The sequence below is a fragment of the Carassius carassius genome, chromosome 8 (genome assembly GCF_963082965.1).
Source record: "Carassius carassius chromosome 8, fCarCar2.1, whole genome shotgun sequence".
NCBI lineage: Eukaryota > Metazoa > Chordata > Actinopteri > Cypriniformes > Cyprinidae > Carassius > Carassius carassius.
In genome coordinates this window covers 5567901-5588669 of record NC_081762.1, presented here as the reverse complement: position 1 = coordinate 5588669, position 20769 = coordinate 5567901, and the positions used below count along the sequence as shown (strand labels likewise).

At 36.3% G+C, this 20769-nt stretch overlaps 1 protein-coding gene and 1 long non-coding RNA gene across 2 annotated transcripts in view; one reads left to right on the top strand and one right to left on the bottom strand.

The window, feature by feature from the left end:
* The window catches only part of stx1b (syntaxin 1B), a 53683-nt gene that overhangs the window by 26624 nt on the left and 6290 nt on the right, over positions 1–20769 (bottom strand). The gene's annotated exons all lie outside the window — the stretch shown is intronic.
* Positions 1–20769, top strand: part of LOC132145070 (uncharacterized) — a 49358-nt gene that overhangs the window by 27985 nt on the left and 604 nt on the right. Inside the window, exon 2 of the long non-coding RNA XR_009434431.1 lies at positions 10902–10992. This is a non-coding gene — a long non-coding RNA (uncharacterized LOC132145070). The remainder of the gene's footprint in view (positions 1–10901; positions 10993–20769) is intronic.

The window sequence follows — 20769 nt, the reverse complement described above, 5'->3', positions numbered from 1 at the left end:
ATTGATAACTGTTTATTTCTTGAGCTGAATGTTTTTAATATTAGATATTTCTACAGCAGTGCTATGCTAGACATAACTGTCTGTCAGCTGAGTTATGCTTCAGCCTGCATATCTGCAGCTAACGCCATTTAATTCATGCAGAGGCTATTTTCACTCTCCCGTCATCAGATAATGGCAATAAAGTCCCTTCCCCCAGGACCCAAGGTGAAATGTCCCATGCTTTTATTTTACTGACAATTGCTTATTGATTCAACATTTTAGCCACCCGTTTCTGTTTTAGTCCCCCAATTCTATGTATTTCCCCATGACAAGAGGATTGCATATCAAAGCACAATGAAATAGTAGCAGAAAGCGGCCGCTGTGTTGTCTCATCAGCCGTGCTAATGTTTACTCTCCTGCTTCTCTCCTTATCTGGCCGCTCCCTTCCCGAGCCCTGCACTCCCTGCCCCCTCAGCATCTGGTTTCACGGGGAGTGGCTTTGCCGCTGGTCCCCTGCGCTGTATGTCTACCGTACCGCAGTATCAGTCACTAATGACCTTCTCAAAAAAAAAAAATCTATAGCAACAGATTTCACGCGCACATGCCCCCTCAGAATTCTGAGCCAAGTGGATTTTGAATGGAGCTTCCAAAAGACAAAAAATAGCTGAATAATATTTTCTATCTTTGATACAATCACACCGGTATGATTAGATCATTCAGTGCGGCACAGCATCAGCTGCTAAATTCAAATCTGCATTCGCACTTTGGCTGATGCTGAGCCAGAGTTTGTACAGCGCTACATTATAACCAATCACACACGATGCTGTTGAGCTTATGAATACAATGGCCAATCAGAGACGTCCAGATGAGTCATCACTGAAACGCAGTGTTTTGTTCACTTGTTCACTGACTGAATTATCTGGCGAATTCTCTCATCAGAAAAAACAAAGTGCAGATGTGCGTACAAATGTAAGATATTCATTCCACAATGTAAGCAGCTTCAGTGGTTTAAATGGGAGTTATTGGTAGTGCCTGAACTCTGGCTAGACTGAATGAAAATGTTCTTTGAAAGTGTAAATGTTGTTTACTCTCTGTAAAATGAAAGAGTTCTAAATAGTAACTTACAATATTGTTATTAAATTCACATTAAATGCTAAGTCAGTCGTATAAAAATTATTTTATGGCATGACACCCATATCTGGTACTTAAAGGTGCTGTATGTAGGATTGACACTGAGTGGTTGAACTAGGTAGTGCAGTCCAAATAAAAAATATTGGAGAGGGTTTTTTCACCCGGCTCCTCTTCCTCAGGCTTGACAGTCAGGTTGCCAGATTGACGACACCAACAGAAACAAGCGCACTTGACTATGAATGAAATGAAATGCGCTGTGTTTTGTGTTTTCCATCAACTGGCAACCCGGGGTGTCGAAATACAATTGGGTAAACTGGCAGTGGGCGGGTTTCACAAACCAAAACTAAGATGACATTTTCGGCCCTGAACGCACATTTTCAAAGGAGAATAACTGACTGTAGCGTTGTTTTTTAATTTTTGTTTCTTTAACATCTGCAAACATATTATGGCATTTTTATGCTTTTGTAAAGACAAAGATGTACATACAGCACCTTCAAGTAAAAAGTCGGGTTTTATGTATAGTAAATAGATTACACTATTAGTCTACTTTGCCCATCACCATTTATTGATCAAATAACAATATAAAGGTGCATAATGGACATAGGCTACACATATTTGAGAATCACAATATTTCTTAATATAGTTAACACGTTTGGAAATATAAAAAGGAAATATAAAAAGGAAAAAGGAAAACATAAACCTTTATCAGTTATACAGTGCTGCCCCCCACGTGCCTCCTCAAAAATCATGAGTGTATGATGACCCTGACTGAAGCCTCCTACCAGTGTAGTTAGTGTGTGGGTGATGGAGGATTCTGCAAATGTTGGTACCTTTTTTTTTTTTTGGAAGACGCATTCTACAAAGCTGGAGAGCACAGGTCTCGGGGAAGAGTTTGGAGACAATAAATCTCCTACGAAGTTAGACAAGGTTCACAGTGGGACAGCAATAAACAATTCATATCTGCTTTCATCTCTTTTGCTGTTGAGTGACAAGAAAGGATTCTCTGCTCGAACAAGGGGAGACATTTTAGAGAATTGTTTTTGAGATCTATTTGGTTCTTCCTTAAAATACACTCAAAAAAATGGTTTTGTGGCACTGTTCATTTTACACAGATATGTTTTGTTAAAACAACACAAATATATTTAGTTTTCCGCCAAAACACAATTGTATTGTGCTTAATCAACTTAAACTGTTTCATTTTCAATTTTACTTAATTATCAATCGTTAAACTAACGTAAAAGGTTTAATTTCGTCATTCAAAAAAACCCCGGAAGTGACGATTTCCAACGCATTTGATGACGGCGCGGAGGAGAGCAAGAGGTACCAGTCAGGTAAGAAAATCTAAAGTTTTTCTTGTGTTAAGTCAAAGTCTTTAATTTCTCTTAGAGTTTCTGTTTTGGGGTGCTTTTGTTTTGCAGTCTAGTATTGTGTAATCGGTTTATTGCAATTATAACTTGATTTCCTGTTTTAAAGCAGCTCTCCAGTGTGGAGCTAGCGAATGATAAAATAATTTTATAATTGGAAATACTTCATTGAAGTTTTAGTTGTTCGCTAGATCTAACCAAACTGTTTTGATTATCATAACCCAATAAGGTATTTAAGAGAGATTGTATTTATTAATAAAATGTTTATCCAAAAATAAAACGTCCTATCACTTACCTTTACTTTTATTATACATATGGCTTACAATAAGAGATGTTAAAGCCCCTTTCACACTGCACGTCGGACCCGGCATATTGCCAGAACATTGCTGGGTCGCCTTCTGTGTGAAAGCAACCACGTCCCGTGATTGATTCCGGCATTGAACCCGGGTCGGGGACCTAGTAACATTACCGGGTTCAACCTGGGACGAGCGCTGTGTGAACAAAAGCCAGATCTAATGGCGTGTCGAAGTGATGACGCGCGTTATCGCGCGACTCTTTTACCGGCTGTTTTGAAGGAAGATCCACGTTCGCGATGAAAAAATATGTGCGAACTGTAATGAAGCAGAGATCAGTTTGTTCCTTACTTTCCACGCTGACGCCGAGATCGTTCACTAGCTTCAGTGAAAGTATAACGTGCCTAACGTTTTCGACTCGTACATAACACGTCACGCCCTGATGTCACGTGTCGTTACGGGATCTTTACGGGTTGTGTGTGAAAGCACGCACATATCCCAGGTAATCACTGGCAGTGTGAAAGTGCAAAATCTAGCATCCCGGGAACAATTGCCGGAACACTTTACCCGTGTATTTGCCGGAATGGCAGTGTGAAAGGGGCTTAAGAGGCAGAATGATTTGTCATTCAGCTACTTCCTCATATAACTAATCAAATGGCGAATAGGAGTTTCTCTCTTATCTCATTTTGTGTGCCAAATATATATATTTGTATAAATTAATTGTATACTAGTTATACATAATGACTTTCAAAAGCGGAAGTAATAACCTTAATTTGTTAGAATATGTATATTTTAACTAATTGCAAAAGCTAAATAATCAATAAATGTCTAACCATAAAATGTCGACCGAGTTTGGAGAGCCCTGGCTCAGCACAGTGAAAGTATTTGAAGCTTTGTTTATGAACATGGCGGTGTGGTCATACAATGACTTTAAACCGGACACTACTCTGAGCTGTTCACATTATACAAATGCTCCAGATATGTAATCAGGTCCTCCCTTTAGAAATGGTAAACATGACACTATTCATCACTCACACAAATAAATCATAATATTTTGATAATTGAATTGGTTTTTGCTGTTAAAGGTTTTTTTTTTTTTTTTGTAACACATTGCACTTCATGTGTTTACAGATTTGTGCAGAATTTGGGACATACAGAATTACCATAGGCCCATTAGAATCAACAGTCTTTGCCAAACTGGATCTGCACTACAAAACTTATGAAGATGTTTGCATGCTGAAGAAGAGTCCTTGGACAAATAATGAAACCCTCTTGGTGCCCACTACACAGGTAAGAACAACTGCACTCATCACAACCTTGTATTAAAACATTATTCTCTCACTGGCCACTGGAAATTGACAAAAAAAGACAGATATAATAAGATTAGGTTTATTAATACAATAAATACAAAATATGTGGTATTACTATAAACTGACAGATTATGAATGCATTTGCCTCCCAAAAACAATTTATTTTGATGCAAGGCAGGGGTGTCCAGAACTGCTCTAGGAAAGCCAGTGTTCTGTGGAGTTTAGCTCTAACACACCTGCCTGTTTTAAAATTCCCAAGAACCTTGATTAGCTGGTTCAGGTGTGTTTAAATGGCTAGATCACCCAAAAATAAACATGTCATTAATTACTCACCCTCATGTCGTTTCAAACCCATAAGACCATCATTCATCTTCAGAGCACAAATTATGATATTTTTTTGATGAATGATTTTTCATGGCCGATACCGATTTTTTTACAAGCAAACTGGACGATACCGATTTCCGTTTTTTTTTTTTTATCTTTAAGCAACAAACAAGAAAGAAGGAAAGTATTCATAAACAAGATGTTTATTTGGTATTTAATAGGCTAAACTGGCTTTTGGCTATTGAAAACAATAACCGAGAGACTCTGAAATTAACGGCAGTAACTACACAGTAATTAGACTACATTCAATACAAACATAGATGGTACAGACATCAGCATTTAGCTTTTGTTTTTGAATTGGGTTGAAACTACATAGAACTGGCCTTAAATGAAAAGATTAATTGTAACCATGTGAAATTAAAGGCAACAACTGCATAGTTCTACAGTCCAATATAAAGCCCCTTTCACACTGCGGTTCCGGCAAATACAGGTCCTGTACCGACACGTGACATCAGGGCGTGACGTGTAATGTACGAGTCGAAAACATTAGTTATACTTTCACTGAAACTGACGAACGATCTTGGTGTCAGTGTGGAAAGTGAGGAACTAACTGATCTCTGCTTCATACAGTTTGCACTTTTTTTATTGAACGTTGATCTTTCTTCAAAACAGCCGCTAAAAGAGTCGCACGATAACATGCGTCATCACTACGACACGGCATTAGATCTGGCTTTTGTTCACACAGCGCTCATCCCGGGTTGAACCCAGCAATGTTACTAGGTCCCCGACCGGGGACGTGTTTGCTTTCACACAGAAGTAATGTAGTCTGAGCACGTGGGCGCACTTCCGGAAAAATCGGCCGAAAAAAGGCCAAAGACCGGCCGATTACCAATCGCATATTTTAAGCAAAAACCGTCCGGTTCCGATTTATGGCCGGTCAACCGGTGCATCCCTAATATTTTTATGAAAATGCGAGAGATTTCCGAACCTCCATAAAAGCTGCAATGCAACTGAAATGTTCCCAGAGTCATGGTAAGGACATCAATAAAACGGTTCATGTGACATCAATGCTTCAACCACACTTTTACAAAGCTACAAGAATACGTTTTTGTGCAAAGAAAACAAAAATAGCGACTTTATTCAACAATTCTTCTCCAAATCACATATGCCGCCATTATGGAGAGTAACAAGAGGCTTGAACATTGCTTTCCTCTGCATGTAATCAAAGCTCAGTGCATGCGTGTTCTAGGTCAGCAGCACCATGCGCATGCATTATTTACGTGCTGTTGATAATGGTGGAAGATGCGATTTGGAGAAGAATTGTTGAATAAAATCGCTGTTTGGTTTTGTTTGCACAAAAAAAGTATTCTTGTAGCTTTGTAAAATTATGGTTGAACCACTGATGTCACGTGGACTGTTTTACTGATGTCCTTACTATGTTTCTGGGTCTGGGAACATTCCTGTTTTGTTGCTTACCGTACAGCATGCAATGTCAACTGGCGGCCCACGGGCCAAATCCAGCCCGCCAGAGATTTCCATCCGGCCCCCAGAATAATACTGAATCCAGGAATAGCCTTGTAAGAGGAAAAAGTTTAGGGCTGGTCCGAATACCATTTTTTGAGCTTCGAAGCTTCGGTAGTAATTAACATATTTTTCTCTCTAATAAAGGCAGGAATCTGTGTCTGTATGTTTGTTTGCATTTTTTTTATTTCGATAACCGTTCATCCAATCGGATTCACAAGGGAGTGCAGTGTCGCATTTGGTGCAATATAGATGGACACGCAAGACGCGACACATTCAGAATTAATTAACTTTTAGTAAACTACAATCAGAACAGCACGAGCGGGAAGCGGCGCACCTCACCCGCGGGCAGGGCTTATGCTCCAAAAACGGACACTGCACTAGTGATATAAAACGAACACAAACAGGTCTATTAAATTAAGCAATACTTTTAAGGTAGTCTTATATTTTTCTGACTAACAAATTAGCACAGTAAGGGTAGATTTAAATAAAGAAAAAGGAAATTTAAATAAAGAAAAAGAAATTTAAATAAAGAAAAATGAAATTTAAATACAGAAAAAACGAAATTTAAATTAAAGAAAAAACTAAATTTAAATTAAAGAAAAAACTAAATTTAAATTAAAGAAAAAACAAAATTTAAATTAAAGAAAAAACGAAATTTAAATTAAAGAAAAAACGAAATTTAAATTAAAGAAAAAATGAAATTTAAATAAAAGAAAAAATTAAATTTAAATAAAAGAAAAAACGAAATTTAAATTAAAGAAAAAATGAAATTTAAATTAAAGAAAAAACTAAATTTAAATTAAAGAAAAAACTAAATTTAAATAAAGAAAAAACAAAATTAAGTTAAATTAAAAACGAGATTAATTTAGATTAATAATAACGGGTAAAAATGCTAATACATTTTGTTTCTATTATTCTATTTTCCACAATGTCAAAGCAACAAAACACAAGCTCAGACATGCACTTCGGTCCATACAAACTCCGCTGTTCTGCACTCTAGCCAGAGAACACGCCCGTTGCTGGAACACGCGTCGGTTCTATTTCTAGCATGCACGCGTTTTCCGCGTGGCTCGAGTGCGCCTGAGGCGCGTGTCTCAGTGTGCAAACTCCAACCTGTTCAATGGGTGCCGAAATTAAAAATGGACACGCCACGCAGCTGAGACGCTCACACAACCAGTGTGTCGCCGGCCTTATTTAAGGGAGAATGAGAACCGTTTCGCGGGGGATCCCAGATGTGCAAAAAAATAAAATAATAATAATATTCGAATGTCAAATTTTCAAATCGAATACCAACCCACCGAACGAATATTCGGGTCTGTTCCATATTTATTTATTTTTAAATCTAACGAGAAAAAAAGCAAATGAGGCACACAGGTACAGCATTTCTAACTGTAGGCACTATGAATACGTACTTATCAGTCCATTCTTCATTAAAACTACGGTTCTCTGAATCAACTTTTCGCTTAAGGCTCTTTGAGAGTGCCATTTTTTCATTTTAATATATTCAGAAGGCCTTTCTTCTAGTGTTCTCCACAAACTACGACCTGCATGTGACAGTGATGGACAGCTTGACAGCCTCACAAATATGAAGCCTAAAATATCGCTATCGCCCCCTGGTGGCTCGCTGCAGTACAGGTAATATCTAAAAAAATAACATACATTTGGAATTAGAATTAGTATATCAAATAATAACATATTAGGATACAATTCGAATTGTAATTTATATTATGAGTTTCTTGCCCCTTACAGTGTCTGCAGAGAAAAATTCTGGCCCTTTGACAAATATAGTTGATGACCCCTGCCGTACAGAGTCCAGATGTGTGTACCATTTTCCACTGTAATGTTTGTTAGAATCCCATCTTGACTGCTTGCCTGTATTTCACATAAGGAGATGAATGACTGACTTTTTTTTCATGTAATTTGAGAAAAAAAACCAAAGGCTAAATTGTGTTGTTTTCATCTTCAGACTAATGAAATTGAAGTATCCAATGAAGACCCTAGCAGGATGGAGTATATGGTGAGTTTTTTTTTTTTCAAGGTTAATAAATGATTTGTTAAAGTTAATAAACAAGAATTTGAGTTCTCCATCCTTTTAAATACTTCTAGGATACAGACGTTGGCAGCAATCAGGAGGTGATCAAGAAGACTCGTGGGAATCTATTTGAAGCTGCATCATTGAAGACAGTCCAGCAGAAGTTGGAGTTTTAAAGGATAAAGTTCTTCAGGACCTAGCAGTTTACAGTATGCAAAACCATGTTGCTGGGACTGATATATGGACTGAACTTGAGCAACCCTCCTGAACTCAGGTACACATTTGGAGTACTGAAGAAGTTATTTCTGGAGCCAGTTCCTGTTCCTGGAATAAGATTTGATTGGTTACCCATAAATGCCAATTAGAAAATGAGTAGTTTGATATTTCTGCTATTGTGTAATTTTGTAATGTGGTTTCAACTGTATTTAACTGTGTCTATTTATTGCTTGTTAAACAAATACGCTTTGATCATTTGTGACATCTTGTCATAATTTTTTTAACTAATTAAGTTGTTTTTATGCATTTAAATAATTACACATGCTAAAACAAAGAATTAGGTAACAATAAAACATATGGTGAAGAAAAAAATAAAACGTTTCATAGGGCCCTAAACATGAAATATTTGGCATATTTGTTTTTGCAGTAGTTTTTGGGTGGTTATTTTTCCTGTAAAGATATCGAAATATATATCGTATATCGAGATATAGCAAAATATATTGAGATATATTTTTTGCTCCATATCGCCCAGCCCTATAACACACACACCTGCACATGTTGGGCTTACATGTTTTACGTGGACTCTCCATAGGCTCCATAGACTCTCCATATATATATATATATATTTTAGGGATGTCAGTTTAGCGTGCAACTTGATAAATTGGTTCTGAAAAAATAACGCGATTAAAATATTTTAATCCAGTTAACGCATTGCCCCCACCCCCAAACCTGTACATCATCTTACATTTCATACAGTTGACTATTGACAAATATGATGCAGTGCAACAACTGCATAAATGCAGTTATGCCCAAAAATTCAAGATATTGGGGAAAAAATGTTCCTGTATTAGCAGGGAGAGTTGTATCACACGAGTGCTGTTTTTATCCCAAATATACCGAGTGCAAATATGACTTTATACAACAGTACAGTAAAAAAGTAGTTGATATTGTGTTATATTTTAAACACAATCACGTCACAATATTATGTCACGTCACAATATTATGTGTTTTTGCTAAATTTTCCAGGGAATGTATTACCTTTTAAAGCCATATCAGAATTTTTGTGTGTCTCCAAACAACAAAGTGGTGTTTAGTTTCTGAATGAATCCGCGTTTTGATTAATCGTGTGAACCAATGATTCAAAAGCCCATTCATATGGCACTCTTCCACTGTGTGGTACGACTCTGCTCGGTTCAGTTTGCGTTTCCACTGCAGTTAGTGATTATACACGTCCTCCTGAAAAACTTTTTCATTCTACATCGCTCCATCAAGGTCTCGCTAGATCCGCTCCTCGGGTATCAACGAGAGAAATGTCTGTACTTCCTCAACAGACCATGAAACATCATTTTTTGGTTGTTAAAAGAAGTTGCGCTCATTCAGGACAGTTGCATTCGATCCTTCACTTGCTGTGCTGATTTAAATCTAGCGGGTCTGTTGTGTCTCGTGCAGCAAGTTTAATTTTTATTATGTCTTCATCTACTCAAACCTGAATGACATACTTTCTTTTGTGGAACATAAAAAAGGTATTTTGAAGACTGTTGGTAACTAAGCTGTTTTGGTTACCAATGACTTCCATTGCATGAATGGAGATGTCTCAAATTATCTTCTTTTCCATAGTTTATATTGGGCTGTTGTATCCTAAACTATTAGGCCCTAAATGTAATCAATTTTATGTCGAATCAAATTAAATATTTATTTCTAAAGCTACTATTTGTAATGTCTACTTAATTCATTCTCATTTGAAACAAAAGTACATGCAAATGCCATTTGCGATTTAATTATATTAATTAATCAACACATTGTCACATTAGATTAAAAATTTTAATCTATTGACAGCCCTTATATATATCAGTAAGATTTTTACCCCAAAAATTAAAAAGAAATCTCAGTAAGACTAATCTCACTATGCTCACTAAGGCTGAATTTATTAAAGATATTAAAATAAAAATGCATTCCTAAAAAAATACACTAAAAACTATAAAAATAGGAAATACTGTTACAATTTAAAATACTGTTTTCCTATTTTAATGTATTTTAATTTAATTTGTAATTGTACCTAAATTTATTCCTGTGATACAAAACTGAATTTTCAGCATCATTACTCCAGTCTTCAGTGTCACACGATCCTTCAGAAATTATTCCATTATGCTGATTTACTGCATATTTATTATTATTACTAATCCTGAAAACATTTAGTGCTGCTTAATATTTTGTGGAAACTGTGATGCATTTTTCAGGATTCTTTTTTGAATAGGAAGTTCAAAAGAACAGCATTTACTTGAAACCTTTTGTAACATCTTTACTGTCACATTGGATCAATTTAATGCCTTCTTGTTGAATGTAATTTCTTAATAAAAATAAACCTTACTAATCTCAAACTTTTGAATTAATGTTTATATTCTGATATATTCAGCAGTACTGCTATAGTTAGCGTGCTGACAGCATGCTGTTGCTTTCGGCCATTGTGTTGCATCTCATGCTGTTTTTTGGGCGTTTCACAAGCTGGTGTGTCACCTTAAAATAGTTCCATTTTTAAAAACACATCTTTCTATGAAATGCATTCTGCAAGCTATTTTTGCACAAAAGGAAGATATTCATATCAAAAACATGTGAACCCATTACCATCCTTTCATGGCTGATTATTGCGACATTTCTCCATTTTATCCATAGCAACCTAAACGGCATTCAAAGTATTCACTTTATCAGTTCTTTTATTCTTGCTTTGCAGGAATGCTAGATGAGAACCGTGAGAATGAAGGGCAGAAAAGACACTTTCCTCAAAATCCACAAAACAAATGTCCTTTATGGTTCAAGTCAAGGTAGGACGTATTCAATTCAATCCAAATATAGAAATAAACTATTAAGAACCTTGAGAGTCATCTTTTCCACATGATACATTGGCTTCTTGTCTTTTTAAAAAAGAGCACCACTGAATGCTTGGGGATATGTCACATCTACTCACTGCCAGCCTTATGACAGATTCTCTGCAAAACTACAGCATAAGCAACCCAAGGTCATTATAGTCTATCTGGGACCACAGCAAACATCTGAGATTGATTTTAAGTAAGGGATATTATACAATCAGAGGGTCATTATCGCAAAATAAAACCAGACGGGGTGATCAGGATCTAGGCTTGTACCACCCTGAGAGGGTTTGTTTAGCGATAATGAGTGTCTGAATGTACATTACCCCGCTTGTAACACGGCTACTTAACAAAGAATTAAATACATGGACTTGAAATGTTTATTTGAGGTTAAATTCTTTTAATTAATCCTATACTTATACAGGCCACAGAGAGAGAAAACACAAGCTCCGCTGTGAGGGGAAACTACATACTACATGACTGTTTAATGTGGTTAGTTTCAAAGACCTTGTAACTTTAACAAACACAATAAATCAAGATGGTGAGTGACCTGTAGCACTTATTTATAATGTCTAATATTACTAGTATGTAGATTACCATGAACTGTGTAGGCTCACCAATATGCAAAATTATTTAAGACTGAGTAAAAAAGTAGCAAGTCTGTAAATGCATAAACTACAGCAGGGCATATTAAATGTATTTTGGATCCTATTTTATTTTGACCTGTCTAAGTTGACATCTGTCTAAGTTGACAACTGTCTAAATTGTAGGGCTGCAACTAACGATTATTTTGATAATCGATTAATCTGTCGATTATTTTTACGATTAATCGGTTTATGTACTTATATTTTAGTTTTTTCCATTTTTTCCCCAAGTAAATTATTAATAAATGGTCTTTATCCTTCAGCATAGATTTTTAAGAGATTTTAACCATTTTGCACTGTCATATCCTAATCAAAAATATACCTGGAGTTGTTTTATTGTGTTAGTAATCCTTTGTCGAACTCTTCTGCAATCAGAACACTGACCCATACTCTAGCAAATTTCACAAGGAGATTTCAAATAATGTTTTCACCATGGCAGTCCTTAGAGCTCCTAAAGTAGTTTAACATCCCGAACAAAGCTTATTAAGGAATCTTTCAGAACATATTTTCACGAAGAATAAGGATAAAACAGAATAAAATTGCAGTGCATTGTATTTTATTATTTACTGGGAAACAGCTTTATAGCTTTTGCTGTGAAATTGTAAACAATCCTTCGAATAAAGTGCCAGTGGCATGAAACCTGAATGGAACTCACAATTTAAAGTAAAATCCATCAGAAGGTTGTCCAGAAAAAAAAAATTGGACAGTCACACACAAAAAACCTGCTGTGTGAAAAAGAGCAGTGAATACTTAGAAAAAAAGTGCATTTCAAATATCTTTAAAGATTTACCTCTCTCATTCAGTCATAATTAGGCTGCACGACTGAATTTTGAACTGGTAAACGACAAACTGATCACAGAACATGTTTGTAAAGCTTTAAATGTTAACTGTTAAAAAGCAATGTTATCAGCTTTTACGACTAAACATTTGCAAACAACATTGTACTGGAGAATCTGCACAAATAAAAGTCTTAGGGGCCGTTCACATATCGTGCCTAAAAGCGCGTGGAAAACGCTAGGCGCGCCGCTTTCGCCTCCTTTCCAAAGCGCTCGGGCAGAAGCGCCCCTGAGGCGTCTGCCTTTGCTAAGCAACCATGACGTGCTCTCTCCTTGAAGACGCGGAAATTTCAGCAAAGGATAAATGGATTTGCAGCTCAAAAAATCGCTTGCAGTAGCTCTGCTACTAAATTTATTTCAAAATGGAAATCCATATACAACTATAATCAGCTGTTCCTTTCATCTCAACTGAGCTTTTAACGTTGTTACGGGAAAGGATGAAGCTGATTGGTTAGTTCTTGTCACATGACCCGCGATGCGCTTGCAGCATTCTGAAAAGTTGAGATGTTTTTAACTCGATGCGGTGCGGTGTTGGAAATAACGAACTTGAGCGCGCAAAAGACGCGATATGTGAACGTCCCCTTAAACAGTTCAGTAGTGCAGAGTTTACAGGTTACGCTTCTTTTTTGAAGGCTCAAAGTAAAGTACTCCCAGTCTCCCACATCCCGCTAAATGCTGCAGAGACGCCGTTCGGGAAGCACGTGACATAAAACGAGGCCAGCTATTGGCTATTCGCTACTTCTCCTGCTGTACTGGCTGAGTAAAACCTCCGGTGGCTCATTACTGCCACACTTTGGTCACCGCAGATTTGAAATATGCACGAAATGAGCCGCTTACGGCAAATAAAAGTTATTTAGCAATGAATCGATGACTAAATTAGTTGACAACTATTTTAATAATCGATTTTTATCGATTAAATCGATTCGTTGTTTCAGCTCTACTAAATTGCCTAGATTCTACCAATTAAAAGAGGTATTTGTGCTCTAAAACCTATATTTTAGCAATTTCCATAGCCTTTGACAAATGACAAGAAACAATGCTGGAAACTTCTTCTCCTTTTAAATTAAAAATTTAATTTTTATCCTAATTATGCATAATTATATAGTTTAGCATGTTTTTTCCTCTGCTGTCACCAAACCTGTCAGACAGCCCACCGGTTAAGAGCCTCTTCGATGCAGTATACAAGCTAAATAGTTACAAAATATTGCAGCAAAAGATACTAAGTAACACCCCAACTATAAACATACACTTTAATATGCATGTGTTGAAAACAGGAACCTGCAGTGGTTTGGGATGCAAGCTAAGAATGAGTGCATTGTATGATCAGCATGTGCGCCAGACAACATATAACAACATGCTACAACATCATCTATCTATCACTGCTAATTACAAGCTGATGTTTCAGCATATGAAGAAGTATGCAGAGATCTTGCTGTACACGAGTCATTCTGAATAGAACAGCCATGTCTAAAGAAATTGGGCTAATGTTTCGACCTGTGTTTTAACACTATTTATTACTTTACAGATGATTTTTTTTTATCTAAAGCAAGTCACATTCCAGGCAAGGTACATTTTATCACTTCATGCATTCAGTGGGAACTGAATCCTTGAACTCAGGGCAAATCCATTTTCATTAACTGTGTCTGTGTATTTTGTAGGGATTTTATTACTATCATTTCTGAATCAGATTGTGAGAAATCCCAGTGGCACACTGTTGCCCTATTTCACCAGGAGGAAGTTAGATCAGGTAATTGACTCACCTACATAAAAAATGTCTGAGATGAACAACTTCCATTTCTGCATTTGGCAGATGCTTGTTTTTTCAAAGTGACTTACATTACATTCAGGGTTCATTCCTTTCTCAGGAAACAAACCTGTGATTTGACTGTTTGAGTTAACGTAGCATGGAGGATATGAATCCAGATCCTACCCTGATATTTACCTTTAAATTATTCAGGGCCTCCCTTTTATGCTGTCAAGATAAAATGAAATTTGTTGACTGTTGTCACTGCTGGTTACCATCTAACTGAGCTGATTCTGCAAGACTGAGTGTATCACATGAGATTAAGTGACCCTGAATTTATATCCCACCTGGTGTACAATTACCAAAAGTGAAATCAATATAGTCAAATATTCTTATATTAGACTTGCTGGTGTTAATGGTAAATTTTGCCAACCAGATGTACCATAACTAGACAGGAAGCCATTTTGTTTTAGCCATTTTATTGGCGGTGTTAAGGACTGGTGGGTGGTGTGCAGCAGAGAGGACGTGACATTGTCCCTGCAATAAAACTGTCCTCACAATACACTGCAGGCGTAGTCGTACCCACGCAGTGATTGGAATACAAACACGACTTGGCCATTTATGCATTTAGCTGTACATGCATGCATTGCTTTAATATGTCACAAAGTTTCTTTAATTTACTTTGCTGCTGATTCTGCTGTTTAATAAATGCTAAAAAAGCTTCAGCAATGATATGAAACCTTCAAACGCCTAAAAATGCTGTGAGGTTCTTCTTAAATGTGTGGTATCAAACACTGCTATAGTTAATTGAAAAAAAATAAATAAATTACTTTTTTAAATGTGCATGAAACATGCATCTTGCAATTTTTATTATTTTTTTATTTTATTTTAAGTAATAATAATTAAATAAGCAGCAAATCAGCATATTAGAATGAAGAAATAATGGAGAAATAGTGCGGAAAATTCAGCTTTGAATCCTGTGAATAAATTATATTTTAAAATGTATTATTTCCATTTAGTTTTAAATTATCTGACAGATAAACTGCACACATTCATAATCTTCAAGAACTCACTAATTGTTCAAGTGGACCGATATTATAAAGAGATGACAATTTAATTAGCATGATTGTTGCCACTGAATCCTGTGCCACGCAACCAGTACTTTTTTAGTTTTTTATTAAATTATATCTTAAATATGGCTAAAAAGAATTACTGAATTAAATTGTACATCATGTTCTTAAATATGTCTTATCAAATGTAATACATACTTTTTTAAAATGGAATGGAATATTCCTTGTGATTTATTTTTTATTATTTCATTTTAAATAATTCTGACATAAATTTCCCACCTTCATAAGATTCAAGAACTCACTCAATTACTCAAGTTGACAGATATTATAAAGAGATTTAATTAGCATGATTGTTTCTATTGAATCATGTGCCCTGCAACCAATAATACTGTTCCTAGCAAAGTGATAATTCTTCCAAAACATGGTTTTATTTAATCACATTAAATTGATAATTTGATTGAATTCTAGATTAAATTTGTCAACAACAAAAAAAATACTGGATTAAATTGTACATCATGCCATGTTCTTAAATATGTGGTATCAAATGTAAAAAAAAATGCTAATAAAATTTACTTTTTAAAATGTGCATTAAATATTCCTTCCTTTTTTTAAATTAAAATTCTGACAGATAAATTTCCCACATTCATAAGATTCAAGAACTCACTGAATTGCTCAAGTGGATAGTTATTAGAAAGAGATAAGATTTAAATAGCATGATTGTTGCTATTGAAACATGTGCCATGCAACCCATTATATTAAATACTTTTTAAAATGTGCATGAATTATGCATCTTTGTTTTTGTTTTGTTTTTTTATTCTAACAGATACATTTCCCACATTCATAAGTTTCAAGAACGCACTGAATTGCTCAAGTGGTGCTTTCCTTGGAATGAATGTGTGTCAGTTTCAGTTTTTTTCATTCTTTGATTTATTTACCCACACTGCGATTGGGGGGGAAAGCCCTTGGCAGGGATGGAGCAATAGTGAGTATGCTTATGATGCGAAAGCAAGCATGTACGAATGTGTGGCAGGGAGAATCAAGAGGAATAAGTGTGCAGCTGTAGGGGGAGGGTCAGGAAAGTGCAATCAGAGGGGGATGGGGAGAGAGACAGACCTCCACGGGGAAAGAGGGAGCACTGGGGGAGGGGAGGTTAATAAGTTATTACCGGAAAAGGACGTTTAAAAAAACATATCCCCTTCCAAGCAGGTTACCAGGACCTTCGCCAGTAGATATGACAGGCTCTCGGAAACGCACATCCGAATCTATGTCGGGTTTTCTCAGGATAGTGTGGTGTAAAATCAGGTGCGGGGGTAATGCAGAAATGTCAGAATCTTGCTTCCCTGCCGTTGGCCCATCTGCGCTGAGGATGGCCACTGGCCACAGGCATCAGAAGTCCTTACAGCATTAGACAGTAACCTCCTTTAGCCTCATGATACTGCATTAGTTTCTGTTGACAAACATGAGGAGAAGTGGTGGAAAATGTGATTATATTTCCAAAGTGGAAGTAAATCGCATTCCCGCTCTAACTCGTGGATTCTTTCGATATACAATGCCACATTCTGGGATAAAAAAAAATATGAGGCACTGTGTTCAGTCTTTCATCATGTCTAGCAACAACAAATGATGTACGATCCATCGTGAAACTGAGAGAGATAATCCGATGCAGAAAATCCACAAAAAATAGGAAAGATATTATAAAGAGTTTTGCTTTTGAATCATGTGCCATGCAACCAAAGTTATTTCTAGCAAAGTTATAGTTCTTGCAAAACATAGTTTGTTTAATATATATTTAATCACACTAAATTGATCATTTTGTTAAATGCTGCCTTAATTATGGCTAAAAATAAACATTGCATTATAGTTTGCATCATGTCTAGCAACAACAAATGATGTGCATTTCTCCAAAGGCCATTTAATGAAAAAATTTTGGCTGTTAAAACAAAAAACAGGCAATAACTGTGTATAATAGATGAGGAAGATGCATTATAGTGTCTGTGTGTGTGTGTTTTGTGTTGTCTTTTAGTGGTGCATGACATTCTCTCCTTTCCACCCAAGGGACGGGGTTATCCCCAGTTCAATTGTGCTATAAACCGAGGCTAATAACAAGAAACTAAATAGACAGATGATGAGTCTTTTGTCAAAGAACTGAAAGTATATACAGTATATATATGTTCATTCAAAGGACCTCTATGCCTTACAAATCAGTCGAGGCAGAAGCCAAATAAAAGGCTATAAATCTAAAAATGTATCAAGGGCTATTGATAGTGCCACACAAGTGTTCATTAAAAAAGACAAATAACCTAAAGTGAAAAAATATTTGTAGTTTAAATGAAAAAAAAAATGCTATAAAGAAAAATCTGGAGCATTAAGAAAGTTAAGACATTACAAAATTATGATTAGAATGATTATACAAGGTAATGATTGTTGCTGTTGATATGTCATGCAACAAATATTATTTTAGCAAAGTTATGGTTCTTCCAAAAATATGGCTTGTTTTTTTGTGAAGTTACTTTAAATTGATAGTTTTATCAAATGCCATCCTTAATTATGGCATTAACTACTCATACATATTTAAATACTTGACTGAAAAATATAAGCTTACATGCCACAAAAGCTGTGTCCAAGGGCAGCAAAGTCTTTAAAACATGTCAACTCAATAATTTCCTTGCCCATTTCGAGCTTTAATAAGGAAACAAATCATGAAAAAATATTTATGATATTGACATTCATGTCAATAAAATCAGTCATGTCAATAAGATCTTGAATTCTGACTGCAGCGGCGAAGAAACTTAGGCTACGTTCACACTGCAGGGCTTAATGCTCAATTCCGAGTTTTTGAAAAAATTAGATTTTTTTTGCAAGGCCGTTCAAATTTCCAATTAAATGCGACCTTTTGTGATCTTCTGTGAGAACGTATAATGACCCAGAAGTGATCCGTATGCGCAGAAGAGTACTCAACGACCAACGACGTCACTCGTTGTTTGCGGAAGTAGCTAAACATGGATGTCATAACAGTGTAGTCAACAGCGGAGCTCGTTTAGCAATATTAAAGTTATTTAAGCAGCATCGTCCGCCATGGTTGTTGTTTATCTTCTCATTCCCGCCTACTTCAATGCAGAATTATGACGTTTGTAGCGTATCAATGACGTATGGGTCGGATACATGTGACCCAGCCGTTCAGACTGAGGTCGCATTCCAAAAGATCGGATACGTATCGGATTTAGGACCACATACCCAAGTGGCCTGGGTCGCATTTGAAAAGATCGGATCTGTGTCGTTCAGACTGTCATGAAAAGATCAGATACAGGTCGCATAGGGGCAAAAAAATCGGAATTGGGTCGTTTCAGCCTGCAGTGTGAACGTAGCCTTAGGTACTTCTTAGAAACATACAAAAACACACCATGTTTGTGGGCCGATTGGGACTGACACCTCGACCCCTTACTGGAACCACTTCCTGCATCCCATTGGAATAGCTACTGTCTTTTCATATTAGCCAATAATGACTAAGGTATGAAAAAAACTATCTGGTTCAAATGACAGCAAGCCACTGGAGAACGAACAAACTTGCTGACTCATTCACAGCCTGCAATTTAAAGCATAAATCCACCCTGCAACTTTTACATCATGGCAATTCCTGCCAATCTATTGGAATTAGCAATCAGGGCGGTATTTTGTATGCATGACTGAAAGATATTAAATCAGCGCTGGTCAGAACGGAAAAGTGTGATTCAGTCTAAATAAAATCTAAAAAGCCAACCTGACCTCAAGTCTTGCTTGTTTTTGATGCTTGACTTTGCTTGCCAAAATGATCCTGTTATGTTATGTTATGAAATTTCCATTAGGTGGTGTGAATAATGTACCACAGATGGTACATATATTATCATGTATGATGCACAGCAGATGTCCTTGCACATGTATCATGGGGCAATTAGTACTTTAACAACAACTAAGCAAAATGTGAGTGAAAATAGTTCAGCAGAAGGCCATATGAATGTAAGTGAATTGCTAGTGAAGGTCTTTGTGTCTGTTAATGATGTTGGAATAAATATTTCAAAAATGCCTTTTTACATTTGTGTTGTAGTTCTTTAAAGCCAAAAAAGTCAAGGAAAATGGATCAATAAATGAATGCATCAATAGTAGTCAATTTATTGACAGGACCTCCCCCTTTAAATTCGTTAGTGATTACCAAGACTGTTAATGGAGAAGCAACCAAATGCAACAACAAAAAACATCCAATTACTTCAGTGGTCGCCCACCCATATGTTAAGACAGATTAAAGGAACAGTCCATCCAGAAATTAAACGTCAATATCATTTTCTCACTCTAATGTTGTTTAATCTATCTGACTCACATTCTTCCACAGAACACAATGTAAATTGTGAAGAATGTGTTTGTCTCTCTGAATCCATATAGGACCTTTGTTTGAGGAACAGACTGAAAATTAGGTCAAGATTTGGAGTAATGATTTTTATTATACATTTATGATGCTTTTCTGTGATTTTTAAAAGCATTAGTCCTTTAAAAGCATTAGCAAAGAGTAACCAGCACATCAGTACAAATATCCAATCAATCAGAGTGATTAGCGCAAAACAAATTATACAGAAAGTCATACTGGCTTGCAATGATTAAAGGCCTTTGCAATTTTTGCACGTAAAAAAATAAATTCGACCTCACGTTATGTCAATCACGCTTGCACACTGCCTCCGAAGCTTTCGTCCGTCAAAAAAAAAATTGGAACAGGTTCGATTTTCTGCGTTTTTCGCATCCGTCAAAACCATAGACTGCAATAAAAACGCATTTTGAGAGACGTTTTGACAACTCAGAGCCACCGTAAAAATGCTGGCAATGGTGGTGAATGAATCGCCAGTGCTCAGATACCTACAATTAAATATACAAATATTATTGTATCAAACAGTATCTTACATATAGTATCAAACAGTTGTATCAATCAGTATCTTACATATTGTATCTTACAGTTGCTGTTCAGGATCAATTGATTCACGGAAATTGGTGGCTTTTTTAATATGTGGCTCCAGTATCGCTAGCAAAACATCAAACTGAGCCACTGACATTCTAAAGTAAACTCTGAATCGTTCTGGATAATCCAGCTCTTCTTGATAAGGAGGTGGAACTCTCCTCCTCTTTACGGGATCGCAGGAACGGATGGACCCAATATTTCCTTTTTCTCTTTTCAGAAGAGAGAGGACAAAAAATCATCCTCACTATTTGAAGACGACATTCTTTATTGTTTTACTTTTTTTTTTCGTAACGCATTGATTAATACGCATCGGACTCCATGTGCAAGGTCTCTGTGCATGACGAATTTTTCAGATCACAAATACGAAAAAATGCATGCAAAAAAATTTCAGACTCAGTGTGCAATGACCTTTAGGCTGAGTAAATTATGAAAGACCAGAATTTTCATTTTAGGATAAACC